Source organism: Taudactylus pleione, unplaced genomic scaffold (assembly GCF_031769625.1).
Source record: "Taudactylus pleione unplaced genomic scaffold, aTauple2 ptg001666l, whole genome shotgun sequence".
Taxonomy (NCBI): Eukaryota; Metazoa; Chordata; class Amphibia; order Anura; family Myobatrachidae; genus Taudactylus; species Taudactylus pleione.
The window spans coordinates 487,501-510,689 of record NW_028286063.1 but is presented as its reverse complement, the minus strand read 5'-3'; the positions used below and the strand labels follow the sequence as shown (position 1 = coordinate 510,689).

General features: G+C 37.3%; 18 non-coding genes and 57 pseudogenes across 18 annotated transcripts; all 75 read right to left on the bottom strand.

Annotated features, from left to right (window-relative positions):
* Positions 1-59: 59 nt before the first annotated feature.
* LOC148441480 (5S ribosomal RNA) lies at positions 60-178 on the bottom strand (annotated as a pseudogene).
* Positions 179-294: 116 nt separating this feature from the next.
* Positions 295-413, bottom strand: LOC148441479 (5S ribosomal RNA; annotated as a pseudogene).
* Positions 414-763: 350 nt separating this feature from the next.
* Positions 764-882, bottom strand: LOC148441478 (5S ribosomal RNA; annotated as a pseudogene).
* A 116-nt stretch (positions 883-998) lies between these two features.
* LOC148441477 (5S ribosomal RNA) lies at positions 999-1,117 on the bottom strand (annotated as a pseudogene).
* Positions 1,118-1,468: 351 nt separating this feature from the next.
* Positions 1,469-1,587, bottom strand: LOC148441476 (5S ribosomal RNA). Its single transcript, XR_015876150.1, has one exon. It is a non-coding gene; the product is annotated as a 5S ribosomal RNA (ribosomal RNA).
* A 349-nt stretch (positions 1,588-1,936) lies between these two features.
* On the bottom strand, positions 1,937-2,055 carry LOC148441475 (5S ribosomal RNA; annotated as a pseudogene).
* A 115-nt stretch (positions 2,056-2,170) lies between these two features.
* LOC148441474 (5S ribosomal RNA) lies at positions 2,171-2,289 on the bottom strand (annotated as a pseudogene).
* Positions 2,290-2,404: 115 nt separating this feature from the next.
* Positions 2,405-2,523, bottom strand: LOC148441473 (5S ribosomal RNA; annotated as a pseudogene).
* A 116-nt stretch (positions 2,524-2,639) lies between these two features.
* LOC148441472 (5S ribosomal RNA) lies at positions 2,640-2,758 on the bottom strand (annotated as a pseudogene).
* A 115-nt stretch (positions 2,759-2,873) lies between these two features.
* Positions 2,874-2,992, bottom strand: LOC148441471 (5S ribosomal RNA; annotated as a pseudogene).
* Positions 2,993-3,108: 116 nt separating this feature from the next.
* On the bottom strand, positions 3,109-3,227 carry LOC148441470 (5S ribosomal RNA; annotated as a pseudogene).
* Positions 3,228-3,577: 350 nt separating this feature from the next.
* Positions 3,578-3,696, bottom strand: LOC148441469 (5S ribosomal RNA; annotated as a pseudogene).
* Positions 3,697-3,811: 115 nt separating this feature from the next.
* On the bottom strand, positions 3,812-3,930 carry LOC148441468 (5S ribosomal RNA). The gene has a single exon (XR_015876030.1). It is a non-coding gene; the product is annotated as a 5S ribosomal RNA (ribosomal RNA).
* A 116-nt stretch (positions 3,931-4,046) lies between these two features.
* Positions 4,047-4,165, bottom strand: LOC148441467 (5S ribosomal RNA). Its single transcript, XR_015876029.1, has one exon. It is a non-coding gene; the product is annotated as a 5S ribosomal RNA (ribosomal RNA).
* Positions 4,166-4,515: 350 nt separating this feature from the next.
* On the bottom strand, positions 4,516-4,634 carry LOC148441466 (5S ribosomal RNA). The gene has a single exon (XR_015876170.1). It is a non-coding gene; the product is annotated as a 5S ribosomal RNA (ribosomal RNA).
* A 116-nt stretch (positions 4,635-4,750) lies between these two features.
* LOC148441465 (5S ribosomal RNA) lies at positions 4,751-4,869 on the bottom strand (annotated as a pseudogene).
* A 116-nt stretch (positions 4,870-4,985) lies between these two features.
* LOC148441464 (5S ribosomal RNA) lies at positions 4,986-5,104 on the bottom strand. The gene has a single exon (XR_015876157.1). It is a non-coding gene; the product is annotated as a 5S ribosomal RNA (ribosomal RNA).
* Positions 5,105-5,220: 116 nt separating this feature from the next.
* Positions 5,221-5,339, bottom strand: LOC148441463 (5S ribosomal RNA; annotated as a pseudogene).
* A 349-nt stretch (positions 5,340-5,688) lies between these two features.
* Positions 5,689-5,807, bottom strand: LOC148441462 (5S ribosomal RNA; annotated as a pseudogene).
* Positions 5,808-6,158: 351 nt separating this feature from the next.
* Positions 6,159-6,277, bottom strand: LOC148441461 (5S ribosomal RNA). Its single transcript, XR_015876149.1, has one exon. It is a non-coding gene; the product is annotated as a 5S ribosomal RNA (ribosomal RNA).
* A 349-nt stretch (positions 6,278-6,626) lies between these two features.
* LOC148441460 (5S ribosomal RNA) lies at positions 6,627-6,745 on the bottom strand (annotated as a pseudogene).
* A 115-nt stretch (positions 6,746-6,860) lies between these two features.
* LOC148441459 (5S ribosomal RNA) lies at positions 6,861-6,979 on the bottom strand (annotated as a pseudogene).
* Positions 6,980-7,094: 115 nt separating this feature from the next.
* LOC148441458 (5S ribosomal RNA) lies at positions 7,095-7,213 on the bottom strand (annotated as a pseudogene).
* Positions 7,214-7,329: 116 nt separating this feature from the next.
* Positions 7,330-7,448, bottom strand: LOC148441457 (5S ribosomal RNA; annotated as a pseudogene).
* A 115-nt stretch (positions 7,449-7,563) lies between these two features.
* On the bottom strand, positions 7,564-7,682 carry LOC148441456 (5S ribosomal RNA; annotated as a pseudogene).
* Positions 7,683-7,798: 116 nt separating this feature from the next.
* On the bottom strand, positions 7,799-7,917 carry LOC148441455 (5S ribosomal RNA; annotated as a pseudogene).
* Positions 7,918-8,267: 350 nt separating this feature from the next.
* On the bottom strand, positions 8,268-8,386 carry LOC148441454 (5S ribosomal RNA; annotated as a pseudogene).
* A 116-nt stretch (positions 8,387-8,502) lies between these two features.
* LOC148441453 (5S ribosomal RNA) lies at positions 8,503-8,621 on the bottom strand (annotated as a pseudogene).
* A 115-nt stretch (positions 8,622-8,736) lies between these two features.
* On the bottom strand, positions 8,737-8,855 carry LOC148441452 (5S ribosomal RNA). Its single transcript, XR_015876028.1, has one exon. It is a non-coding gene; the product is annotated as a 5S ribosomal RNA (ribosomal RNA).
* Positions 8,856-8,971: 116 nt separating this feature from the next.
* On the bottom strand, positions 8,972-9,090 carry LOC148441451 (5S ribosomal RNA). Its single transcript, XR_015876027.1, has one exon. It is a non-coding gene; the product is annotated as a 5S ribosomal RNA (ribosomal RNA).
* A 116-nt stretch (positions 9,091-9,206) lies between these two features.
* Positions 9,207-9,325, bottom strand: LOC148441450 (5S ribosomal RNA). Its single transcript, XR_015876026.1, has one exon. It is a non-coding gene; the product is annotated as a 5S ribosomal RNA (ribosomal RNA).
* Positions 9,326-9,675: 350 nt separating this feature from the next.
* LOC148441449 (5S ribosomal RNA) lies at positions 9,676-9,794 on the bottom strand (annotated as a pseudogene).
* A 116-nt stretch (positions 9,795-9,910) lies between these two features.
* Positions 9,911-10,029, bottom strand: LOC148441448 (5S ribosomal RNA; annotated as a pseudogene).
* Positions 10,030-10,144: 115 nt separating this feature from the next.
* Positions 10,145-10,263, bottom strand: LOC148441447 (5S ribosomal RNA; annotated as a pseudogene).
* A 116-nt stretch (positions 10,264-10,379) lies between these two features.
* LOC148441446 (5S ribosomal RNA) lies at positions 10,380-10,498 on the bottom strand (annotated as a pseudogene).
* A 350-nt stretch (positions 10,499-10,848) lies between these two features.
* On the bottom strand, positions 10,849-10,967 carry LOC148441445 (5S ribosomal RNA; annotated as a pseudogene).
* Positions 10,968-11,083: 116 nt separating this feature from the next.
* LOC148441444 (5S ribosomal RNA) lies at positions 11,084-11,202 on the bottom strand (annotated as a pseudogene).
* A 115-nt stretch (positions 11,203-11,317) lies between these two features.
* On the bottom strand, positions 11,318-11,436 carry LOC148441443 (5S ribosomal RNA). Its single transcript, XR_015876024.1, has one exon. It is a non-coding gene; the product is annotated as a 5S ribosomal RNA (ribosomal RNA).
* Positions 11,437-11,552: 116 nt separating this feature from the next.
* On the bottom strand, positions 11,553-11,671 carry LOC148441442 (5S ribosomal RNA). The gene has a single exon (XR_015876023.1). It is a non-coding gene; the product is annotated as a 5S ribosomal RNA (ribosomal RNA).
* Positions 11,672-12,021: 350 nt separating this feature from the next.
* On the bottom strand, positions 12,022-12,140 carry LOC148441441 (5S ribosomal RNA). Its single transcript, XR_015876169.1, has one exon. It is a non-coding gene; the product is annotated as a 5S ribosomal RNA (ribosomal RNA).
* A 116-nt stretch (positions 12,141-12,256) lies between these two features.
* LOC148441440 (5S ribosomal RNA) lies at positions 12,257-12,375 on the bottom strand (annotated as a pseudogene).
* Positions 12,376-12,491: 116 nt separating this feature from the next.
* Positions 12,492-12,610, bottom strand: LOC148441439 (5S ribosomal RNA). Its single transcript, XR_015876022.1, has one exon. It is a non-coding gene; the product is annotated as a 5S ribosomal RNA (ribosomal RNA).
* Positions 12,611-12,726: 116 nt separating this feature from the next.
* LOC148441438 (5S ribosomal RNA) lies at positions 12,727-12,845 on the bottom strand (annotated as a pseudogene).
* Positions 12,846-13,194: 349 nt separating this feature from the next.
* LOC148441437 (5S ribosomal RNA) lies at positions 13,195-13,313 on the bottom strand (annotated as a pseudogene).
* Positions 13,314-13,429: 116 nt separating this feature from the next.
* Positions 13,430-13,548, bottom strand: LOC148441436 (5S ribosomal RNA; annotated as a pseudogene).
* A 115-nt stretch (positions 13,549-13,663) lies between these two features.
* LOC148441435 (5S ribosomal RNA) lies at positions 13,664-13,782 on the bottom strand. The gene has a single exon (XR_015876021.1). It is a non-coding gene; the product is annotated as a 5S ribosomal RNA (ribosomal RNA).
* A 116-nt stretch (positions 13,783-13,898) lies between these two features.
* LOC148441434 (5S ribosomal RNA) lies at positions 13,899-14,017 on the bottom strand (annotated as a pseudogene).
* Positions 14,018-14,133: 116 nt separating this feature from the next.
* On the bottom strand, positions 14,134-14,252 carry LOC148441433 (5S ribosomal RNA; annotated as a pseudogene).
* Positions 14,253-14,602: 350 nt separating this feature from the next.
* LOC148441432 (5S ribosomal RNA) lies at positions 14,603-14,721 on the bottom strand. The gene has a single exon (XR_015876184.1). It is a non-coding gene; the product is annotated as a 5S ribosomal RNA (ribosomal RNA).
* A 115-nt stretch (positions 14,722-14,836) lies between these two features.
* Positions 14,837-14,955, bottom strand: LOC148441431 (5S ribosomal RNA; annotated as a pseudogene).
* Positions 14,956-15,071: 116 nt separating this feature from the next.
* Positions 15,072-15,190, bottom strand: LOC148441430 (5S ribosomal RNA; annotated as a pseudogene).
* A 350-nt stretch (positions 15,191-15,540) lies between these two features.
* On the bottom strand, positions 15,541-15,659 carry LOC148441429 (5S ribosomal RNA; annotated as a pseudogene).
* Positions 15,660-15,774: 115 nt separating this feature from the next.
* Positions 15,775-15,893, bottom strand: LOC148441428 (5S ribosomal RNA; annotated as a pseudogene).
* A 351-nt stretch (positions 15,894-16,244) lies between these two features.
* On the bottom strand, positions 16,245-16,363 carry LOC148441427 (5S ribosomal RNA). The gene has a single exon (XR_015876148.1). It is a non-coding gene; the product is annotated as a 5S ribosomal RNA (ribosomal RNA).
* A 349-nt stretch (positions 16,364-16,712) lies between these two features.
* On the bottom strand, positions 16,713-16,831 carry LOC148441426 (5S ribosomal RNA; annotated as a pseudogene).
* Positions 16,832-16,946: 115 nt separating this feature from the next.
* LOC148441425 (5S ribosomal RNA) lies at positions 16,947-17,065 on the bottom strand (annotated as a pseudogene).
* Positions 17,066-17,180: 115 nt separating this feature from the next.
* Positions 17,181-17,299, bottom strand: LOC148441424 (5S ribosomal RNA; annotated as a pseudogene).
* Positions 17,300-17,415: 116 nt separating this feature from the next.
* Positions 17,416-17,534, bottom strand: LOC148441423 (5S ribosomal RNA; annotated as a pseudogene).
* Positions 17,535-17,649: 115 nt separating this feature from the next.
* Positions 17,650-17,768, bottom strand: LOC148441422 (5S ribosomal RNA; annotated as a pseudogene).
* A 116-nt stretch (positions 17,769-17,884) lies between these two features.
* Positions 17,885-18,003, bottom strand: LOC148441421 (5S ribosomal RNA; annotated as a pseudogene).
* A 350-nt stretch (positions 18,004-18,353) lies between these two features.
* On the bottom strand, positions 18,354-18,472 carry LOC148441420 (5S ribosomal RNA; annotated as a pseudogene).
* A 585-nt stretch (positions 18,473-19,057) lies between these two features.
* LOC148441419 (5S ribosomal RNA) lies at positions 19,058-19,176 on the bottom strand. The gene has a single exon (XR_015876147.1). It is a non-coding gene; the product is annotated as a 5S ribosomal RNA (ribosomal RNA).
* A 349-nt stretch (positions 19,177-19,525) lies between these two features.
* LOC148441418 (5S ribosomal RNA) lies at positions 19,526-19,644 on the bottom strand (annotated as a pseudogene).
* Positions 19,645-19,759: 115 nt separating this feature from the next.
* On the bottom strand, positions 19,760-19,878 carry LOC148441417 (5S ribosomal RNA; annotated as a pseudogene).
* A 115-nt stretch (positions 19,879-19,993) lies between these two features.
* LOC148441416 (5S ribosomal RNA) lies at positions 19,994-20,112 on the bottom strand (annotated as a pseudogene).
* A 116-nt stretch (positions 20,113-20,228) lies between these two features.
* LOC148441415 (5S ribosomal RNA) lies at positions 20,229-20,347 on the bottom strand (annotated as a pseudogene).
* Positions 20,348-20,462: 115 nt separating this feature from the next.
* LOC148441414 (5S ribosomal RNA) lies at positions 20,463-20,581 on the bottom strand (annotated as a pseudogene).
* Positions 20,582-20,697: 116 nt separating this feature from the next.
* LOC148441413 (5S ribosomal RNA) lies at positions 20,698-20,816 on the bottom strand (annotated as a pseudogene).
* Positions 20,817-21,166: 350 nt separating this feature from the next.
* LOC148441412 (5S ribosomal RNA) lies at positions 21,167-21,285 on the bottom strand (annotated as a pseudogene).
* A 115-nt stretch (positions 21,286-21,400) lies between these two features.
* LOC148441411 (5S ribosomal RNA) lies at positions 21,401-21,519 on the bottom strand (annotated as a pseudogene).
* A 351-nt stretch (positions 21,520-21,870) lies between these two features.
* On the bottom strand, positions 21,871-21,989 carry LOC148441410 (5S ribosomal RNA). The gene has a single exon (XR_015876146.1). It is a non-coding gene; the product is annotated as a 5S ribosomal RNA (ribosomal RNA).
* A 349-nt stretch (positions 21,990-22,338) lies between these two features.
* LOC148441409 (5S ribosomal RNA) lies at positions 22,339-22,457 on the bottom strand (annotated as a pseudogene).
* A 115-nt stretch (positions 22,458-22,572) lies between these two features.
* On the bottom strand, positions 22,573-22,691 carry LOC148441408 (5S ribosomal RNA; annotated as a pseudogene).
* A 115-nt stretch (positions 22,692-22,806) lies between these two features.
* LOC148441407 (5S ribosomal RNA) lies at positions 22,807-22,925 on the bottom strand (annotated as a pseudogene).
* A 116-nt stretch (positions 22,926-23,041) lies between these two features.
* On the bottom strand, positions 23,042-23,160 carry LOC148441406 (5S ribosomal RNA; annotated as a pseudogene).
* Between the last annotated feature and the right edge of the window lie 29 nt (positions 23,161-23,189).

The following is a 23,189-nucleotide window of genomic DNA, read 5'->3' as shown; positions in this document are numbered from 1 at the left end:
ATAATTTGAAAAAATGAAATGTAAATGTAATAGAAAAGAATGTTTTGGTTGTCTAAAATTACCTACAGCACCTGGTATTCCCAGGTTGTCTCCCATCCAAGTACAAATGAGGCCCAACACTGCATAGCTTCCAAGATCAGACGAGATTGGGCATGTCCAGTGTGGTTTGGCTGTAGGTGCTCAAAAGCATTAAATTTCGACCTCTATTACTTCTTAACTCAAGTAAATTCATTGATAAGTTGAAAAAATTAAATGTAAAATGTAATAGAAAAGAATGTTATGGCAGTATAAAATTACCTACAGCTCCAGGTATTCCCAGGTGGTCTCCCATCCAAGTACTAACCAGGCCCAACACTGCATAGTTTCCAAGATCAGACGAGATTGGGCATGTCCACTGTGGTTTGGATGTAGGTGCTCAAAAGCGTTAAATTTAGACCGCTTTTACTTCTTAACTCAAGTAAATTCATTGATAAGTTGAAAAAATTAAATGTAAAATGTAATAGAAAAGAATGTTATGGCAGTATAAAATTAACTACTGCAGCTGGTTTTCCCAGGTGGTCTCCCATCCAAGTACTGACCATGCCCAACACTGCATAGCTACCAAGATAAGACGAGATGGGGCATGTCCAGTGTGGATTGGCTGTAGGTGTTCAAAAGTATTAACTTTAGACCTCTTTTACTTCTTAACTCAAGTAAATTCAATGATAAGTTGAAAAATTAAATGTAAAATGTAATAGAAAAGAATGTTATGGCAGTATAAAATTACCTACAGCTCCTGGTATTCCCAGGTGGTCTCCCATCCAAGTACTAACCAGGCCCAACACTGCATAGCTTCCAAGATCAGACGAGATTGGGCATGTCCAGTGTTGTTTGGCTGTAGGTGTTCTAAAACATTAACTTTAGACCTCAATTACTTCTTAACTCAAGTAAATTCATTGATAAGTTGAAAAAATTAAATTTAAAATGTAATAGAAAAGAATTTTATGGCAGTATAAAATTACCTACAGCACCTGGTATTCCCAGGTGGTCTCCCATCCAAGTACTAACCAGGCCCAACACTGCATAGCTTCCAAGATAAGACGAGATTGGGCATGTCCAGTGTGGATTGGCTGTAGGTGGTCAAAAACATTAACTTTAGACCTCTATTACTTCTTAACTCAAGTAAATTCATTGATAAGTTGAAAAAATTAAATGTAAAATGTAATAGAAAAGAATGTTATGGCAGTATAAAATTACCTACTGCACCTGGTTTTCCCAGGTGGTCTCCCATCCAAGTACTGACCATTCCCAACACTGCATAGCTTCCAAGATCAAACGACATTGGCCATGTCCAGTGTGGTTTGTCTATAGGTGCTGAAGAATATTAACTTTTGACCTCTTTTACTTCTTAACTCAAGTAAATTCATTGCTAAGTTGAAAAAATGAAATGTAAAATGTTATAGAAAAGAATGTTATGGCTATATAAAATTACCTACAGCACCTGGTATTCCCAGGTGGTCTCCCATCCAAGTACTAACCAGGCCCAACACTGCATAGCTTCCAAGATCAGACGAGATTGGGCATGTCCAGTGTGGTTTGGCTGTAGATGCTAAAAGCCTTAACTTTAGACATCTTTTACTTCTTAACTCAAGTAAATTCATTGATAAGTTGAAAAAATTAAATGTAAAATGTAATAGAAAAGAATGTTATGGCAGTATAAAATTACCTACAGCACCTGGTATTCCCAGGTGGTCTCCCATCCAAGTACTGACCATGCACAACACTGCATAGCTTCAATATCAAATGACATTGGCCATGTCCAGGGTGGTTTGGCTATAGGTGCTGAGAAATATTAACTTTAGACGTCTTTTACTTCTTAACTCAAGTAAATTCATTGCTAAGTTGAAAAAATGTAATGTAAAATGTAATAGAAAAGAATGTTATGGCTATATAAAATTACCTACAGCACCAGGTATTCCCAGGTGGTCTCCCATCCAAGTACTAACCAGGACCAACACTGCATAGCTTCCAAGATCAGACGAGATTGGGCATGTCCAGTGTGGTTTGGATATAGGTGCTAGAAACCTTAACTTTAGACCTCTTTTACTTCTTAACTCAAGTAAATTCATTGATAAGTTGAAAAAATTAAATGTAAAATGTAATAGAAAAGACTGTTATGGCAGTATAAAATTACCTATAGCACCTGGGATTCCTAGGTGGTCTCCCATCCAAGTACTAACCAGGTCCAACACTGCATAGCTTCCAAGATCAGACGAGATTGGGCATGTCCAGTGTGGTTTGGCTGTAGGTGCTCAAAAACATTAACTTTAGACCTCTTTTACTTCTTAACTCAAGTAAATTCATTGATAAGTTGAAAAATTAAATGTAAAATGTAATAGAAAAGAATGTTATGGCTGCATAAAATTACCTACAGCACCTGGTATTCCCAGGTGGTCTCCCATCCAAGTACTAACCAGGCCCAACACTGCATAGCTTCCAAGATCAGACGAGATTTGGCATGTCCAGTGTGGTTTGGCTGTAGGTGCTCAAAAACATTAACTTTAGACCTCTATTACTTCTTAACTCAAGTAAATTCATTGATAAGTTGAAAAAATTAAATTTAAAATGTAATAGAAAAGAATGTTATGGCACTATAAAATTACCTACAGCACCTGGTAATCCCAGGTGGACTCCCATCCAAGTACTAACCAGGCCCAACACTGCATAGCTTCCAAGATAAGACGAGATTGGGCATGTCCAGTGTGGTTTGGCTGTAGGTACTCAAAAACATTAACTTTAGACCTCTTTTACTTCTTAACTCAAGTAAATTCATAGATAATTTGAAAAAATGAAATGTAAATGTAATAGAAAAGAATGTTTTGGTTGTCTAAAATTACCTACAGCACCTGGTATTCCCAGGTTGTCTCCCATCCAAGTACAAATGAGGCCCAACACTGCATAGCTTCCAAGATCAGACGAGATTGGGCATGTCCAGTGTGGTTTGGCTGTAGGTGCTCAAAAGCATTAAATTTAGACCTCTATTACTTCTTAACTCAAGTAAATTCATTGATAAGTTGAAAAAATTAAATGTAAAATGTAATAGAAAAGAATGTTATGGCAGTATAAAATTACCTACAGCTCCAGGTATTCCCAGGTGGTCTCCCATCCAAGTACTAACCAGGCCCAACACTGCATAACTTCCAAGATCAGACGAGATTGGGCATGTCAACTGTGGTTTGGATGTAGGTGCTCAAAAGTGTTAAATTTAGACCGCTTTTACTTCTTAACTCAAGTAAATTCTTTGATAAGTTGAAAAAATTAAATGTAAAATGTAATAGAAAAGAATGTTATGGCAGTATAAAATTAACTACTGCAGCTGGTTTTCCCAGGTGGTCTCCCATCCAAGTACTGACCATGCCCAACACTGCATAGCTACCAAGATAAGACGAGATGGGGCATGTCCAGTGTGGATTGGCTGTAGGTGCTCAAAAGTATTAACTTTAGACCTCTTTTACTTCTTAACTCAAGTAAATTCAATGATAAGTTGAAAAATTAAATGTAAAATGTAATAGAAAAGAATGTTATGGCAGTATAAAATTACCTACAGCACCTGGTAATCCCTGGTGGTCTCCCCTCCGAGTACTAACCAGGCCCAACACTGCATAGCTTCCAAGTACAGACGAGATTGGGCATGTCCAGTGTGGTTTGGCTGTAGGTGCTCAAAAACATTAACTTTAGACCTCTTTTACTTCTTAACTCAAGTAAATTCAATGATAAGTTGAAAAATGAAATGTAAAATGTAATAGAAAAGAATGTTATGGCAGTATAAAATTACCTACAGCACCTGGTATTCCCAGGTGGTCTCCCATCCAAGTACTAACCAGGCCCAACACTGCATAGCTTCCAAGATCAGACGAGATTGGGCATGTCCAGTGTGGTTTGGCTGTAGGTGCTCAAAACCATTAACTTTAGACCTCTTTTACTTCTTAACTCAAGTAAATTCATTGATAAGTTGAAAAAATTAAATGTAAAATGTAATAGAAAAGAATGTTATGGCTGCATAAAATTACCTACAGCACCTGGTATTCCCAGGTGGTCTCCCATCCAAGTACTAACCAGGCCCAACACTGCATAGCTTCCAAGATCAGACGAGATTGGGCATGTCCAGTGTGGTTTGGCTGTAGGTGCTCAAATACATTAACTTTAGACCTCTATTACTTCTTAACTCAAGTAAAATCATTGATAAGTTGAAATAATTAAATGTAAAATGTAATAGAAAAGAATGTTATGGCAGTATAAAATTACCTACTGCAGCTGGTTTTCCCAGGTGGTCTCCCATCCAAGTACTGACCATGCCCAAGACTCAATAGCTACCAAGATAAGACGAGATGGGGAATGTCCAGTGTGGATTGGCTGTAGGTGCTCAAAAGTATTAACTTTAGACCTCTTTTACTTCTTAACTCATGTAAATTCAATCATAAGTTGAAAAATTAAATGTAAAATGTAATGGAAAAGAATGTTATGGCAGTATAAAATTACCTACAGCTCCTGGTATTCCCAGGTGGTCTCCCATCCAAGTACTAACCAGGCCCAACACTGCATAGCTTCCAAGATCAGATGAGATTGGGCATGTCCAGTGTGGTTTGGCTGTAGGTGCTCAAAAACATTATCTTTAGACCTCTATTACTTCTTAACTCAAGTTAATTCATTGATAAGTTGAAAAAATTAAATTTAAAATGTAATAGAAAAGAATGTTATGGCAGTATAAAATTACCTACAGCACCAGGGATTCCTAGGTGGTCTCCTATCCAAGTACTAAACAGGTCCAACACTGCATAGCTTCCAAAATCAGACGAGATTGGGCATGTCCAGTGTGGTTTGGCTGTAGGTGCTCAAAAACATTAACTTTAGACCTCTTTTACTTCTTAACTCAAGTAAATTCATTGATAAGTTGAAAAAATTAAATGTAAAATGTAATAGAAAAGAATGTTATGGCTGCATAAAATTACCTACAGCACCTGGTATTCCCAGGTGGTCTCCCATCCAAGTACTAACCAGGCCCAACACTGCATAGCTTCCAAGATCAGACGAGATTGGGCATGTCCAATGTGGTTTGGCTGTAGGTGCTCAAAAACATTAACTTTAGACCTCTATTACTTCTTAACTCAAGTAAATTCATTGATAATTTGAACAAATTAAATTTAAAATGTAATAGAAAAGAATGTTATGGCAGTATAAAATTACCTACAGCACCTGGTAATCTCTGGTGGTCTCCCCTCCAAGTACTAACCAGGCCCAACACTGCATAGCTTCCAAGTTCAGACGAGATTGGGCATGTCCAGTGTGGTTTGGCTGTAGGTGCTAGAAACCTTAACTTTAGACCTCTTTTACTTCTTAACTCAAGTAAATTCATTGATAAGTTGAAAAAATTAAATGTAAAATGTAATAGAAAAGAATGTTATGGCAGTATAAAATTAACTACTGCAGCTGGTTTTCCCAGGTGGTCTCCCATCCAAGTACTGACCATGCCCAACACTGCATAGCTACCAAGATAAGATGAGATGGGGCATGTCCAGTGTGGATTGGCTGTAGGTGCTCAAAAGTATTAACTTTAGACCTCTTTTACTTCTTAACTCAAGTAAATTCAATGATAAGTTGAAAAATTAAATGTAAAATGTAATAGAAAAGAATGTTATGGTAGTATAAAATTACCTACAGCTCCTGGTATTCCCAGGTGGTCTACCATCCAAGTACTAACCAGGCCCAACACTGCATAGCTTCCAAGATAAGACGAGATTGGGCATGTCCAGTGTGGATTGGCTGTAGGTGGTCAAAAACATTAACTTTAGACCTCTATTACTTCTTAACTCAAGTAAATTCATTGATAAGTTGAAAAAATTAAATGTAAAATGTAATAGAAAAGAATGTTATGGCAGTATAAAATTACCTACTGCACCTGGTTTTCCCAGGTGGTCTCCCCTCCGAGTACTGACCATTCCCAACACTGCATAGCTTCCAAGATCAAACGACATTGGCCATGTCCAGTGTGGTTTGTCTATAGGTGCTGAAGAATATTAACTTTAGACCTCTTTTACTTCTTAACTCAAGTAAATTCATTGCTAAGTTGAAAAAATGAAATGTAAAATGTTATAGAAAAGAATGTTATGGCTATATAAAATTACCTACAGCACCTGGTATTCCCAGGTGGTCTCCCATCCAAGTACTAACCAGGCCCAACACTGCATAGCTTCCAAGATCAGACGAGATTGGGCATGTCCAGTGTGGTTTGGCTGTAGATGCTAAAAGCCTTAACTTTAGACATCTTTTACTTCTTAACTCAAGTAAATTCATTGATAAGTTGAAAAAATTAAATGTAAAATGTAATAGAAAAGAATGTTATGGCAGTATAAAATTACCTACAGCACCTGGTATTCCCAGGTGGTCTCCCATCCAAGTACTGACCATGCACAACACTGCATAGCTTCAATATCAAATGACATTGGCCATGTCCAGGGTGGTTTGGCTATAGGTGCTGAGAAATATTAACTTTAGACGTCTTTTACTTCTTAACTCAAGTAAATTCATTGCTAAGTTGAAAAAATGTAATGTAAAATGTAATAGAAAAGAATGTTATGGCTATATAAAATTACCTACAGCACCAGGTATTCCCAGGTGGTCTCCCATCCAAGTACTAACCAGGACCAACACTGCATAGCTTCCAAGATCAGACGAGATTGGGCATGTCCAGTGTGGTTTGGATATAGGTGCTAGAAACCTTAACTTTAGACCTCTTTTACTTCTTAACTCAAGTAAATTCATTGATAAGTTGAAAAAATTAAATGTAAAATGTAATAGAAAAGACTGTTATGGCAGTATAAAATTACCTATAGCACCTGGGATTCCTAGGTGGTCTCCCATCCAAGTACTAACCAGGTCCAACACTGCATAGCTTCCAAGATCAGACGAGATTGGGCATGTCCAGTGTGGTTTGGCTGTAGGTGCTCAAAAACATTAACTTTAGACCTCTTTTACTTCTTAACTCAAGTAAATTCATTGATAAGTTGAAAAATTAAATGTAAAATGTAATAGAAAAGAATGTTATGGCTGCATAAAATTACCTACAGCACCTGGTATTCCCAGGTGGTCTCCCATCCAAGTACTAACCAGGCCCAACACTGCATAGCTTCCAAGATCAGACGAGATTTGGCATGTCCAGTGTGGTTTGGCTGTAGGTGCTCAAAAACATTAACTTTAGACCTCTATTACTTCTTAACTCAAGTAAATTCATTGATAAGTTGAAAAAATTAAATTTAAAATGTAATAGAAAAGAATGTTATGGCACTATAAAATTACCTACAGCATCTGGTAATCCCAGGTGGTCTCCCATCCAAGTACTAACCAGGCCCAACACTGCATAGCTTCCAAGATAAGACGAGATTGGGCATGTCCAGTGTGGTTTGGCTGTAGGTACTCAAAAACATTAACTTTAGACCTCTTTTACTTCTTAACTCAAGTAAATTCATTGATAATTTGAAAAAATGAAATGTAAATGTAATAGAAAAGAATGTTTTGGTTGTCTAAAATTACCTACAGCACCTGGTATTCCCAGGTTGTCTCCCATCCAAGTACAAATGAGGCCCAACACTGCATAGCTTCCAAGATCAGACGAGATTGGGCATGTCCAGTGTGGTTTGGCTGTAGGTGCTCAAAAGCATTAAATTTAGACCTCTATTACTTCTTAACTCAAGTAAATTCATTGATAAGTTGAAAAAATTAAATGTAAAATGTAATAGAAAAGAATGTTATGGCAGTATAAAATTACCTACAGCTCCAGGTATTCCCAGGTGGTCTCCCATCCAAGTACTAACCAGGCCCAACACTGCATAACTTCCAAGATCAGACGAGATTGGGCATGTCAACTGTGGTTTGGATGTAGGTGCTCAAAAGTGTTAAATTTAGACCGCTTTTACTTCTTAACTCAAGTAAATTCTTTGATAAGTTGAAAAAATTAAATGTAAAATGTAATAGAAAAGAATGTTATGGCAGTATAAAATTAACTACTGCAGCTGGTTTTCCCAGGTGGTCTCCCATCCAAGTACTGACCATGCCCAACACTGCATAGCTACCAAGATAAGACGAGATGGGGCATGTCCAGTGTGGATTGGCTGTAGGTGCTCAAAAGTATTAACTTTAGACCTCTTTTACTTCTTAACTCAAGTAAATTCAATGATAAGTTGAAAAATTAAATGTAAAATGTAATAGAAAAGAATGTTATGGCAGTATAAAATTACCTACAGCTCCTGGTATTCCCAGGTGGTCTCCCATCCAAGTACTAACCAGGCCCAACACTGCATAGCTTCCAAGATCAGACGAGATTGGGCATGTCCAGTGTGGTTTGGCTGTAGGTGTTCTAAAACATTAACTTTAGACCTCAATTACTTCTTAACTCAAGTAAATTCATTGATAAGTTGAAAAAATTAAATTTAAAATGTAATAGAAAAGAATGTTATGGCAGTATAAAATTACCTACAGCACCTGGTAATCCCTGGTGGTCTCCCCTCCGAGTACTAACCAGGCCCAACACTGCATAGCTTCCAAGTACAGACGAGATTGGGCATGTCCAGTGTGGTTTGGCTGTAGGTGCTCAAAAACATTAACTTTAGACCTCTTTTACTTCTTAACTCAAGTAAATTCAATGATAAGTTGAAAAATGAAATGTAAAATGTAATAGAAAAGAATGTTATGGCAGTATAAAATTACCTACAGCACCTGGTATTCCCAGGTGGTCTCCCATCCAAGTACTAACCAGGCCCAACACTGCATAGCTTCCAAGATCAGACGAGATTGGGCATGTCCAGTGTGGTTTGGCTGTAGGTGCTCAAAACCATTAACTTTAGACCTCTTTTACTTCTTAACTCAAGTAAATTCATTGATAAGTTGAAAAAATTAAATGTAAAATGTAATAGAAAAGAATGTTATGGCAGTATAAAATTACCTACAGCACCTGGTATTCCCAGGTGGTCTCCCATCCAAGTACTAACCAGGCCCAACACTGCATAGCTTCCAAGATCAGACGAGATTGGGCATGTCCAGTGTGGTTTGGCTGTAGGTGCTCAAAACCATTAACTTTAGACCTCTTTTACTTCTTAACTCAAGTAAATTCATTGATAAGTTGAAAAAATTAAATGTAAAATGTAATAGAAAAGAATGTTATGGCTGCATAAAATTACCTACAGCACCTGGTATTCCCAGGTGGTCTCCCATCCAAGTACTAACCAGGCCCAACACTGCATAGCTTCCAAGATCAGACGAGATTGGGCATGTCCAGTGTGGTTTGGCTGTAGGTGCTCAAATACATTAACTTTAGACCTCTATTACTTCTTAACTCAAGTAAAATCATTGATAAGTTGAAATAATTAAATGTAAAATGTAATAGAAAAGAATGTTATGGCAGTATAAAATTACCTACTGCAGCTGGTTTTCCCAGGTGGTCTCCCATCCAAGTACTGACCATGCCCAAGACTCAATAGCTACCAAGATAAGACGAGATGGGGAATGTCCAGTGTGGTTTGGCTGTAGGTGCTCAAAAACATTAACTTTAGACCTCTTTTACTTCTTAACTCAAGTAAATTCATTGATAAGTTGAAAAATTAAATGTAAAATGTAATAGAAAAGAATGTTATGGCTGCATAAAATTACTTACAGCACCTGGTATTCCCAGGTGGTCTCCCATCCAAGTACTAACCAGGCCCAACACTGCATAGCTTCCAAGATCAGACGAGATTTGGCATGTCCAGTGTGGTTTGGCTGTAGGTGCTCAAAAACATTAACTTTAGACCTCTATTACTTCTTAACTCAAGTAAATTCATTGATAAGTTGAAAAAATTAAATTTAAAATGTAATAGAAAAGAATGTTATGGCACTATAAAATTACCTACAGCATCTGGTAATCCCAGGTGGTCTCCCATCCAAGTACTAACCAGGCCCAACACTGCATAGCTTCCAAGATAAGACGAGATTGGGCATGTCCAGTGTGGTTTGGCTGTAGGTACTCAAAAACATTAACTTTAGACCTCTTTTACTTCTTAACTCAAGTAAATTCATTGATAATTTGAAAAAATGAAATGTAAATGTAATAGAAAAGAATGTTTTGGTTGTCTAAAATTACCTACAGCACCTGGTATTCCCAGGTTGTCTCCCATCCAAGTACAAATGAGGCCCAACACTGCATAGCTTCCAAGATCAGACGAGATTGGGCATGTCCAGTGTGGTTTGGCTGTAGGTGCTCAAAAGCATTAAATTTAGACCTCTATTACTTCTTAACTCAAGTAAATTCATTGATAAGTTGAAAAAATTAAATGTAAAATGTAATAGAAAAGAATGTTATGGCAGTATAAAATTACCTACAGCTCCAGGTATTCCCAGGTGGTCTCCCATCCAAGTACTAACCAGGCCCAACACTGCATAACTTCCAAGATCAGACGAGATTGGGCATGTCAACTGTGGTTTGGATGTAGGTGCTCAAAAGTGTTAAATTTAGACCGCTTTTACTTCTTAACTCAAGTAAATTCTTTGATAAGTTGAAAAAATTAAATGTAAAATGTAATAGAAAAGAATGTTATGGCAGTATAAAATTAACTACTGCAGCTGGTTTTCCCAGGTGGTCTCCCATCCAAGTACTGACCATGCCCAACACTGCATAGCTACCAAGATAAGACGAGATGGGGCATGTCCAGTGTGGATTGGCTGTAGGTGCTCAAAAGTATTAACTTTAGACCTCTTTTACTTCTTAACTCAAGTAAATTCAATGATAAGTTGAAAAATTAAATGTAAAATGTAATAGAAAAGAATGTTATGGCAGTATAAAATTACCTACAGCTCCTGGTATTCCCAGGTGGTCTCCCATCCAAGTACTAACCAGGCCCAACACTGCATAGCTTCCAAGATCAGACGAGATTGGGCATGTCCAGTGTGGTTTGGCTGTAGGTGTTCTAAAACATTAACTTTAGACCTCAATTACTTCTTAACTCAAGTAAATTCATTGATAAGTTGAAAAAATTAAATTTAAAATGTAATAGAAAAGAATGTTATGGCAGTATAAAATTACCTACAGCACCTGGTAATCCCTGGTGGTCTCCCCTCCGAGTACTAACCAGGCCCAACACTGCATAGCTTCCAAGTACAGACGAGATTGGGCATGTCCAGTGTGGTTTGGCTGTAGGTGCTCAAAAACATTAACTTTAGACCTCTTTTACTTCTTAACTCAAGTAAATTCAATGATAAGTTGAAAAATGAAATGTAAAATGTAATAGAAAAGAATGTTATGGCAGTATAAAATTACCTACAGCACCTGGTATTCCCAGGTGGTCTCCCATCCAAGTACTAACCAGGCCCAACACTGCATAGCTTCCAAGATCAGACGAGATTGGGCATGTCCAGTGTGGTTTGGCTGTAGGTGCTCAAAACCATTAACTTTAGACCTCTTTTACTTCTTAACTCAAGTAAATTCATTGATAAGTTGAAAAAATTAAATGTAAAATGTAATAGAAAAGAATGTTATGGCTGCATAAAATTACCTACAGCACCTGGTATTCCCAGGTGGTCTCCCATCCAAGTACTAACCAGGCCCAACACTGCATAGCTTCCAAGATCAGACGAGATTGGGCATGTCCAGTGTGGTTTGGCTGTAGGTGCTCAAATACATTAACTTTAGACCTCTATTACTTCTTAACTCAAGTAAAATCATTGATAAGTTGAAATAATTAAATGTAAAATGTAATAGAAAAGAATGTTATGGCAGTATAAAATTACCTACTGCAGCTGGTTTTCCCAGGTGGTCTCCCATCCAAGTACTGACCATGCCCAAGACTCAATAGCTACCAAGATAAGACGAGATGGGGAATGTCCAGTGTGGATTGGCTGTAGGTGCTCAAAAGTATTAACTTTAGACCTCTTTTACTTCTTAACTCATGTAAATTCAATGATAAGTTGAAAAATTAAATGTAAAATGTAATGGAAAAGAATGTTATGGCAGTATAAAATTACCTACAGCTCCTGGTATTCCCAGGTGGTCTCCCATCCAAGTACTAACCAGGCCCAACACTGCATAGCTTCCAAGATCAGATGAGATTGGGCATGTCCAGTGTGGTTTGGCTGTAGGTGCTCAAAAACATTATCTTTAGACCTCTATTACTTCTTAACTCAAGTTAATTCATTGATAAGTTGAAAAAATTAAATTTAAAATGTAATAGAAAAGAATGTTATGGCAGTATAAAATTACCTACAGCACCAGGGATTCCTAGGTGGTCTCCTATCCAAGTACTAAACAGGTCCAACACTGCATAGCTTCCAAGATCAGACGAGATTGGGCATGTCCAGTGTGGTTTGGCTGTAGGTGCTCAAAAACATTAACTTTAGACCTCTTTTACTTCTTAACTCAAGTAAATTCATTGATAAGTTGAAAAAATTAAATGTAAAATGTAATAGAAAAGAATGTTATGGCTGCATAAAATTACCTACAGCACCTGGTATTCCCAGGTGGTCTCCCATCCAAGTACTAACCAGGCCCAACACTGCATAGCTTCCAAGATCAGACGAGATTGGGCATGTCCAGTGTGGTTTGGCTGTAGGTGCTCAAAAACATTAACTTTAGACCTCTATTACTTCTTAACTCAAGTAAATTCATTGATAATTTGAACAAATTAAATTTAAAATGTAATAGAAAAGAATGTTATGGCAGTATAAAATTACCTACAGCACCTGGTAATCTCTGGTGGTCTCCCCTCCAAGTACTAACCAGGCCCAACACTGCATAGCTTCCAAGTTCAGACGAGATTGGGCATGTCCAGTGTGGTTTGGCTGTAGGTGCTAGAAACCTTAACTTTAGACCTCTTTTACTTCTTAACTCAAGTAAATTCATTGATAAGTTGAAAAAATTAAATGTAAAATGTAATAGAAAAGAATGTTATGGCAGTATAAAATTAACTACTGCAGCTGGTTTTCCCAGGTGGTCTCCCATCCAAGTACTGACCATGCCCAACACTGCATAGCTACCAAGATAAGATGAGATGGGGCATGTCCAGTGTGGATTGGCTGTAGGTGCTCAAAAGTATTAACTTTAGACCTCTTTTACTTCTTAACTCAAGTAAATTCAATGATAAGTTGAAAAATTAAATGTAAAATGTAATAGAAAAGAATGTTATGGTAGTATAAAATTACCTACAGCTCCTGGTATTCCCAGGTGGTCTACCATCCAAGTACTAACCAGGCCCAACACTGCATAGCTTCCAAGATCAGACGAGATTGGGCATGTCCAGTGTGGTTTGGCTGTAAGTGTTCTAAAACATTAACTTTAGACCTCAATTACTTCTTAACTCAAGTAAATTCATTGATAAGTTGAAAAAATTAAATTTAAAATGTAATAGAAAAGAATGTTATGGCAGTATAAAATTACCTACAGCACCTGGTAATCCCTGGTGGTCTCCCCTCCGAGTACTAACCAGGCCCAACACTGCATAGCTTCCAAGTACAGACGAGATTGGGCATGTCCAGTGTGGTTTGGCTGTAGGTGCTCAAAAACATTAACTTTAGACCTCTTTTAATTCTTAACTCAAGTAAATTCAATGATAAGTTGAAAAATTAAATGTAAAATGTAATAGAAAAGAATGTTATGGCAGTATAAAATTACCTACAGCACCTGGTATTCCCAGGTGGTCTCCCATCCAAGTACTAACCAGGCCCAACACTGCATAGCTTCCAAGATCAGACGAGATTGGGCATGTCCAGTGTGGTTTGGCTGTAGGTGCTCAAAACCATTAACTTTAGACCTCTTTTACTTCTTAACTCAAGTAAATTCATTGATAAGTTGAAAAAATTAAATGTAAAATGTAATAGAAAATAATGTTATGGCAGTATAAAATTACCTACAGCTCCAGGTATTCCCAGGTGGTCTCCCATCCAAGTACTAACCAGGCCCAACACTGCATAGCTTCCAAGATCAGACGAGATTGGGCATGTCCACTGTGGTTTGGATGTAGGTGCTCAAAAGCGTTAAATTTAGACCGCTTTTACTTCTTAACACAAGTAAATTCATTGATAATTTGAAAAAATTAAATGTAAAATGTAATAGAAAAGAAAGTTATGGCAGTATAAAATTACCTACAGCACCTGGGATTCCTAGGTAGTCTCCCATCCAAGTACTAACCAGTCCCAACACTGCATAGCTTCCAAGATCAGACGAGATTGGGCATGTCCAGTGTGGTTTGGCTGTAGGTGCTCAAAAGCATTAACTTTAGACCTCTATTACTTCTTAACTCAAGTAAATTCATTGATAAGTTGAAAAAATTAAATGTAAAATGTAATAGAAAAGAATGTTATGGCAGTATAAAATTACCTACTGCAGCTGGTTTTCCCAGGTGGTCTCCCATCCAAGTACTGACCATGCCCAACACTGAATAGCTACCAAGATAAGACGAGATGGGGAATGTCCAGTGTGGATTGGCTGTAGGTGCTCAAAAGTATTAACTTTAGACCTCTTTTACTTCTTAACTCAAGTAAATTCAATGATAAGTTGAAAAATGAAATGTAAAATGTAATAGAAAAGAATGTTATGGCAGTATAAAATTACCTACAGCACCTGGTATTCCCAGGTGGTCTCCCATCCAAGTACTAACCAGGCCCAACACTGCATAGTTTCCAAGATCAGACGAGATTGGGCATGTCCAGTGTGGTTTGGCTGTAGGTGCTCAAAAACATTAACTTTAGACCTCTTTTACTTCTTAACTCAAGTAAATTCATTGATAATTTGAAAAAATGAAATGTAAATGTAATAGAAAAGAATGTTTTGGTTGTCTAAAATTACCTACAGCACCTGGTATTCCCAGGTTGTCTCCCATCCAAGTACAAATGAGGCCCAACACTGCATAGCTTCCAAGATCAGATGAGATTGGGCATGTCCAGTGTGGTTTGGCTGTAGGTGCTCAAAAGCATTAAATTTAGACCTCTATTACTTCTTAACTCAAGTAAATTCATTGATAAGTTGAAAAAATTAAATGTAAAATGTAATAGAAAAGAATGTTATGGCAGTATAAAATTACCTACAGCTCCAGGTATTCCCAGGTGGTCTCCCATCCAAGTACTAACCAGGCCCAACACTGCATAGCTTCCAAGATCAGACGAGATTGGGCATGTCCACTGTGGTTTGGATGTAGGTGCTCAAAAGCGTTAAATTTAGACCGCATTTACTTCTTAACTCAAGTAAATTCATTGATAAGTTGAAAAAATTAAATGTAAAATGTAATAGAAAAGAATGTTATGGCAGTATAAAATTAACTACTGCAGCTGGTTTTCCCAGGTGGTCTCCCATCCAAGTACTGACCATGCCCAACACTGCATAGCTACCAAGATAAGACGAGATGGGGCATGTCCAGTGTGGATTGGCTGTAGGTGTTCAAAAGTATTAACTTTAGACCTCTTTTACTTCTTAACTCAAGTAAATTCAATGATAAGTTGAAAAATTAAATGTAAAATGTAATAGAAAAGAATGTTATGGCAGTATAAAATTACCTACAGCTCCTGGTATTCCCAGGTGGTCTCCCATCCAAGTACTAACCAGGCCCAACACTGCATAGCTTCCAAGATCAGACGAGATTGGGCATGTCCAGTGTTGTTTGGCTGTAGGTGTTCTAAAACATTAACTTTAGACCTCAATTACTTCTTAACTCAAGTAAATTCATTGATAAGTTGAAAAATTAAATTTAAAATATAATAGAAAAGAATTTTATGGCAGTATAAAATTACCTACAGCACCTGGTATTCCCAGGTGGTCTCCCATCCAAGTACTAACCAGGCCCAACACTGAATAGCTTCCAAGATAAGACGAGATTGGGCATGTCCAGTGTGGATTGGCTGTAGGTGGTCAAAAACATTAACTTTAGACCTCTATTACTTCTTAACTCAAGTAAATTCATTATTAAGTTGAAAAAATTAAATGTAAAATGTAATAGAAAAGAATGTTATGGCAGTATAAAATTACCTACTGCACCTGGTTTTCCCAGGTGGTCTCCCATCCAAGTACTGACCATTCCCAACACTGCATAGCTTCCAAGATGAAACGACATTGGCCATGTCCAGTGTGTTTTGTCTATAGGTGCTGAAGAATATTAACTTTAGACCTCTTTTACTTCTTAACTCAAGTAAATTCATTGCTAAGTTGAAAAAATGAAATGTAAAATGTTATAGAAAAGAATGTTATGGCTATATAAAATTACCTACAGCACCTGGTATTCCCAGGTGGTCTCCCATCCAAGTACTAACCAGGCCCAACACTGCATAGCTTCCAAGATCAGACGAGATTGGGCATGTCCAGTGTGGTTTGGCTGTAGATGCTAAAAGCCTTAACTTTAGACATCTTTTACTTCTTAACTCAAGTAAATTCATTGATAAGTTGAAAAAATTAAATGTAAAATGTAATAGAAAAGAATGTTATGGCAGTATAAAATTACCTACAGCACCTGGTATTCCCAGGTGGTCTCCCATCCAAGTACTGACCATGCACAACACTGCATAGCTTCAATATCAAATGACATTGGCCATGTCCAGTGTGGTTTGGCTATAGGTGCTGAAAAATATTAACTTTAGACGTCTTTTACTTCTTAACTCAAGTAAATTCATTGCTAAGTTGAAAAAATGTAATGTAAAATGTAATAGAAAAGAATGTTATGGCTATATAAAATTACCTACAGCACCAGGTATTCCCAGGTGGTCTCCCATCCAAGTACTAACCAGGCCCAACACTGCATAGCTCCCAAGATCAGATGAGATTGGGCATGTCCAGTGTGGTTTGGATATAGGTGCTAAAAACCTTAACTTTAGACCTCTTTTACTTCTTAACTCAAGTAAATTCATTGATAAGTTGAAAAAATTAAATGTAAAATGTAATAGAAAAGACTGTTATGGCAGTATAAAATTACCTATAGCACCTGGGATTCCTAGGTGGTCTCCCATCCAAGTACTAACCAGGTCCAACACTGCATAGCTTCCAAGATCAGACGAGATTGGGCATGTCCAGTGTGGTTTGGCTGTAGGTGCTCAAAAACATTAACTTTAGACCTCTTTTACTTCTTAACTCAAGTAAATTCATTGATAAGTTGAAAAATTAAATGTAAAATGTAATAGAAAAGAATGTTATGGCTGCATAAAATTACCTACAGCACCTGGTATTCCCAGGTGGTCTCCCATCCAAGTACTAACCAGGCCCAACACTGCATAGCTTCCAAGATCAGACGAGATTTGGCATGTCCAGTGTGGTTTGGCTGTAGGTGCTCAAAAACATTAACTTTAGACCTCTATTACTTCTTAACTCAAGTAAATTCATTGATAAGTTGAAAAAATTAAATTTAAAATGTAATAGAAAAGAATGTTATGGCACTATAAAATTACCTACAGCACCTGGTAATCCCAGGTAGTCTCCCATCCAAGTACTAACCAGGCCCAACACTGCATAGCTTCCAAGATAAGATGAGATTGGGCATGTCCAGTGTGGTTTGGCTGTAGGTACTCAAAAACATTAACTTTAGACCTCTTTTACTTCTTAACTCAAGTAAATTCATTGATAATTTGAAAAAATGAAATGTAAATGTAATAGAAAAGAATGTTTTGGTTGTCTAAAATTACCTACAGCACCTGGTATTCCCAGGTTGTCTCCCATCCAAGTACAAATGAGGCCCAACACTGCATAGCTTCCAAGATCAGACGAGATTGGGCATGTCCAGTGTGGTTTGGCTGTAGGTGCTCAAAAGCATTAAATTTAGACCTCTATTACTTCTTAACTCAAGTAAATTCATTGATAAGTTGAAAAAATTAAATGTAAAATGTAATAGAAAAGAATGTTATGGCAGTATAAAATTACCTACAGCTCCAGGTATTCCCAGGTGGTCTCCCATCCAAGTACTAACCAGGCCCAACACTGCATAACTTCCAAGATCAGACGAGATTGGGCATGTCAACTGTGGTTTGGATGTAGGTGCTCAAAAGCGTTAAATTTAGACCGCTTTTACTTCTTAACTCAAGTAAATTCTTTGATAAGTTGAAAAAATTAAATGTAAAATGTAATAGAAAAGAATGTTATGGCAGTATAAAATTAACTACTGCAGCTGGTTTTCCCAGGTGGTCTCCCATCCAAGTACTGCCCATGCCCAACACTGCATAGCTACCAAGATAAGACGAGATGGGGCATGTCCAGTGTGGATTGGCTGTAGGTGCTCAAAAGTATTAACTTTAGACCTCTTTTACTTCTTAACTCAAGTAAATTCAATGATAAGTTGAAAAATTAAATGTAAAATGTAATAGAAAAGAATGTTATGGCAGTATAAAATTATCTACAGCTCCTGGTATTCCCAGGTGGTCTCCCATCCAAGTACTAACCAGGCCCAACACTGCATAGCTTCCAAGATCAGACGAGATTGGGCATGTCCAGTGTGGTTTGGCTGTAGGTGTTCTAAAACATTAACTTTAGACCTCAATTACTTCTTAACTCAAGTAAATTCTTTGATAAGTTGAAAAAATTAAATGTAAAATGTAATAGAAAAGAATGTTATGGCAGTATAAAATTAACTACTGCAGCTGGTTTTCCCAGGTGGTCTCCCATCCAAGTACTGACCATGCCCAACACTGCATAGCTACCAAGATAAGACGAGATGGGGCATGTCCAGTGTGGATTGGCTGTAGGTGCTCAAAAGTATTAACTTTAGACCTCTTTTACTTCTTAACACAAGTAAATTCAATGATAAGTTGAAAAATTAAATGTAAAATGTAATAGAAAAGAATGTTATGGCAGTATAAAATTACCTACGGCACCTGGTTTTCCCAGGTGGTCTCCCATCCAAGTACTGACCATTCCCAACACTGCATAGCTTCCAAGATCAAACGACATTGGCCATGTCCAGTGTGTTTTGTCTATAGGTGCTGAAGAATATTAACTTTAGACCTCTTTTACTTCTTAACTCAAGTAAATTCATTGCTAAGTTGAAAAAATGAAATGTAAAATGTTATAGAAAAGAATGTTATGGCTATATAAAATTACCTACAGCACCTGGTATTCCCAGGTGGTCTCCCATCCAAGTACTAACCAGGCCCAACACTGCATAGCTTCCAAGATCAGACGAGATTGGGCATGTCCAGTGTGGTTTGGCTGTAGATGCTAAAAGCCTTAACTTTAGACATCTTTTACTTCTTAACTCAAGTAAATTCATTGATAAGTTGAAAAAATTAAATGTAAAATGTAATAGAAAAGAATGTTATGGCAGTATAAAATTACCTACAGCACCTGGTATTCCCAGGTGGTCTCCCATCCAAGTACTGACCATGCACAACACTGCATAGCTTCAATATCAAATGACATTGGCCATGTCCAGTGTGGTTTGGCTATAGGTGCTGAAAAATATTAACTTTAGACGTCTTTTACTTCTTAACTCAAGTAAATTCATTGCTAAGTTGAAAAAATGTAATGTAAAATGTAATAGAAAAGAATGTTATGGCTATATAAAATTACCTACAGCACCAGGTATTCCCAGGTGGTCTCCCATCCAAGTACTAACCAGGCCCAACACTGCATAGCTTCCAAGATCAGACGAGATTGGGCATGTCCAGTGTGGTTTGGATATAGGTGCTAAAAACCTTAACTTTAGACCTCTTTTACTTCTTAACTCAAGTAAATTCATTGATAAGTTGAAAAAATTAAATGTAAAATGTAATAGAAAAGACTGTTATGGCAGTATAAAATTACCTATAGCACATGGGATTCCTAGGTGGTCTCCCATCCAAGTACTAACCAGGTCCAACACTGCATAGCTTCCAAGATCAGACGAGATTGGGCATGTCCTGTGTGGTTTGGCTGTAGGTGCTCAAAAACATTAACTTTAGACCTCTTTTACTTCTTAACTCAAGTAAATTCATTGATAAGTTGAAAAACTAAATGTAAAATGTAATAGAAAAGAATGTTATGGCTGCATAAAATTACCTACAGCACCTGGTATTCCCAGGTGGTCTCCCATCCAAGTACTAACCAGGCCCAACACTGCATAGCTTCCAAGATCAGACGAGATTTGGCATGTCCAGTGTGGTTTGGCTGTAGGTGCTCAAAAACATTAACTTTAGACCTCTATTACTTCTTAACTCAAGTAAATTCATTGATAAGTTGAAAAAATTAAATTTAAAATGTAATAGAAAAGAATGTTATGGCACTATAAAATTACCTACAGCACCTGGTAATCCCAGGTAGTCTCCCATCCAAGTACTAACCAGGCCCAACACTGCTTAGCCTCCAAGATAAGACGAGATTGGGCATGTCCAGTGTGGTTTGGCTGTAGGTACTCAAAAACATTAACTTTAGACCTCTTTTACTTCTTAACTCAAGTAAATTCATTGATAATTTGAAAAAATGAAATGTAAATGTAATAGAAAAGAATGTTTTGGTTGTCTAAAATTACCTACAGCACCTGGTATTCCCAGGTTGTCTCCCATCCAAGTACAAATGAGGCCCAACACTGCATAGCTTCCAAGATCAGATGAGATTGGGCATGTCCAGTGTGGTTTGGCTGTAGGTGCTCAAAAGCATTAAATTTAGACCTCTATTACTTCTTAACTCAAGTAAATTCATTGATAAGTTGAAAAAATTAAATGTAAAATGTAATAGAAAAGAATGTTATGGCAGTATAAAATTACCTACAGCTCCAGGTATTCCCAGGTGGTCTCCCATCCAAGTACTAACCAGGCCCAACACTGCATAGCTTCCAAGATCAGATGAGATTGGGCATGTCCACTGTGGTTTGGATGTAGGTGCTCAAAAGCGTTAAATTTAGACCGCATTTACTTCTTAACTCAAGTAAATTCATTGATAAGTTGAAAAAATTAAATGTAAAATGTAATAGAAAAGAATGTTATGGCAGTATAAAATTAACTACTGCAGCTGGTTTTCCCAGGTGGTCTCCCATCCAAGTACTGACCATGCCCAACACTGCATAGCTACCAAGATAAGACGAGATGGGGCATGTCCAGTGTGGATTGGCTGTAGGTGTTCAAAAGTATTAACTTTAGACCTCTTTTACTTCTTAACTCAAGTAAATTCAATGATAAGTTGAAAAATTAAATGTAAAATGTAATAGAAAAGAATGTTATGGCAGTATAAAATTACCTACAGCTCCTGGTATTCCCAGGTGGTCTCCCATCCAAGTACTAACCAGGCCCAACACTGCATAGCTTCCAAGATCAGACGAGATTGGGCATGTCCAGTGTTGTTTGGCTGTAGGTGTTCTAAAACATTAACTTTAGACCTCAATTACTTCTTAACTCAAGTAAATTCATTGATAAGTTGAAAAATTAAATTTAAAATGTAATAGAAAAGAATTTTATGGCAGTATAAAATTACCTACAGCACCTGGTATTCCCAGGTGGTCTCCCATCCAAGTACTAACCAGGCCCAACACTGCATAGCTTCCAAGATAAGACGAGATTGGGCATGTCCAGTGTGGATTGGCTGTAGGTGGTCAAAAACATTAACTTTAGACCTCTATTACTTCTTAACTCAAGTAAATTCATTATTAAGTTGAAAAAATTAAATGTAAAATGTAATAGAAAAGAATGTTATGGCAGTATAAAATTACCTACGGCACCTGGTTTTCCCAGGTGGTCTCCCATCCAAGTACTGACCATTCCCAACACTGCATAGCTTCCAAGATCAAACGACATTGGCCATGTCCAGTGTGTTTTGTCTATAGGTGCTGAAGAATATTAACTTTAGACCTCTTTTACTTCTTAACTCAAGTAAATTCATTGCTAAGTTGAAAAAATGAAATGTAAAATGTTATAGAAAAGAATGTTATGGCTATATAAAATTACCTACAGCACCTGGTATTCCCAGGTGGTCTCCCATCCAAGTACTAACCAGGCCCAACACTGCATAGCTTCCAAGATCAGACGAGATTGGGCATGTCCAGTGTGGTTTGGCTGTAGATGCTAAAAGCCTTAACTTTAGACATCTTTTACTTCTTAACTCAAGTAAATTCATTGATAAGTTGAAAAAATTAAATGTAAAATGTAATAGAAAAGAATGTTATGGCAGTATAAAATTACCTACAGCACCTGGTATTCCCAGGTGGTCTCCCATCCAAGTACTGACCATGCACAACACTGCATAGCTTCAATATCAAATGACATTGGCCATGTCCAGTGTGGTTTGGCTATAGGTGCTGAAAAATATTAACTTTAGACGTCTTTTACTTCTTAACTCAAGTAAATTCATTGCTAAGTTGAAAAAATGTAATGTAAAATGTAATAGAAAAGAATGTTATGGCTATATAAAATTACCTACAGCACCAGGTATTCCCAGGTGGTCTCCCATCCAAGTACTAACCAGGCCCAACACTGCATAGCTTCCAAGATCAGACGAGATTGGGCATGTCCAGTGTGGTTTGGATATAGGTGCTAAAAACCTTAACTTTAGACCTCTTTTACTTCTTAACTCAAGTAAATTCATTGATAAGTTGAAAAAATTAAATGTAAAATGTAATAGAAAAGACTGTTATGGCAGTATAAAATTACCTATAGCACCTGGGATTCCTAGGTGGTCTCCCATCCAAGTACTAACCAGGTCCAACACTGCATAGCTTCCAAGATCAGACGAGATTGGGCATGTCCTGTGTGGTTTGGCTGTAGGTGCTCAAAAACATTAACTTTAGACCTCTTTTACTTCTTAACTCAAGTAAATTCATTGATAAGTTGAAAAACTAAATGTAAAATGTAATAGAAAAGAATGTTATGGCTGCATAAAATTACCTACAGCACCTGGTATTCCCAGGTGGTCTCCCATCCAAGTACTAACCAGGCCCAACACTGCATAGCTTCCAAGATCAGATGAGATTTGGCATGTCCAGTGTGGTTTGGCTGTAGGTGCTCAAAAACATTAACTTTAGACCTCTATTACTTCTTAACTCAAGTAAATTCATTGATAAGTTGAAAAAATTAAATTTAAAATGTAATAGAAAAGAATGTTATGGCACTATAAAATTACCTACAGCACCTGGTAATCCCAGGTAGTCTCCCATCCAAGTACTAACCAGGCCCAACACTGCTTAGCCTCCAAGATAAGACGAGATTGGGCATGTCCAGTGTGGTTTGGCTGTAGGTACTCAAAAACATTAACTTTAGACCTCTTT